Here is a 735-nt window from a genome sequence, read left to right as displayed (position 1 = left end):
TGAAATCATATTTTACACTTACAAGGTTAAGAGACGAGGCAACACGAGTGTACAAATCCTTCCTCAAAAGACTCACATGATAATATTCAAAGTAGTACACACACACACACACACACACACACACACACACACACACAGAGCGGCGCCAGGCTGGAGGCGGGGCATCGTGACGTCACAGGCAAGTCCCTCCCCCCGCCAGATCCAAACATGTGTTGTGTCTGGTGATGGCGGTTCAAGATTTCCCACATTAATATTGATCTTTATATTATCATCCACTCCCAAAGTCACCTGGCATTCTTGTGTTTCAACAACAGACGTGATATATGCAACACCAGGCAAACATTGTACCATTATCTGATAGGTTAATTGGTGCACAATCAAGAACCAGTGAATTTCATCGCCGCCATAAGTAAGTAAGGAAGGTGACTTTAATGATGATAAATACGACCTGGTATGGCTGTGTCTACACACTACCGCCATCTGGTCAACATTGTACATACCAACATTTAAACTGTGACATTCAACCACAAGGTTTAAAGTCGCTCATGAAAACGCGAACTTAAAATCTATCCATTTAAATCTACCATTCATCAATAAACATTTAAACACCGTCATTTGAACGTAAACCTTCCAGCTGCGTTATTTTACCAGAGTCCTTTAAGATACGTCATATAAACACAACAATTAAATGTACGTTAAGTTTGTGCAAACCATCAATGAAACTCAAACTTTTAA

Source organism: Panulirus ornatus, chromosome 9, assembly GCF_036320965.1.
Source record: "Panulirus ornatus isolate Po-2019 chromosome 9, ASM3632096v1, whole genome shotgun sequence".
Lineage (NCBI taxonomy): Eukaryota > Metazoa > Arthropoda > Malacostraca > Decapoda > Palinuridae > Panulirus > Panulirus ornatus.
The sequence above is the reverse complement of the archived record's forward strand: the minus strand, read 5'-3'. Positions refer to the sequence as shown.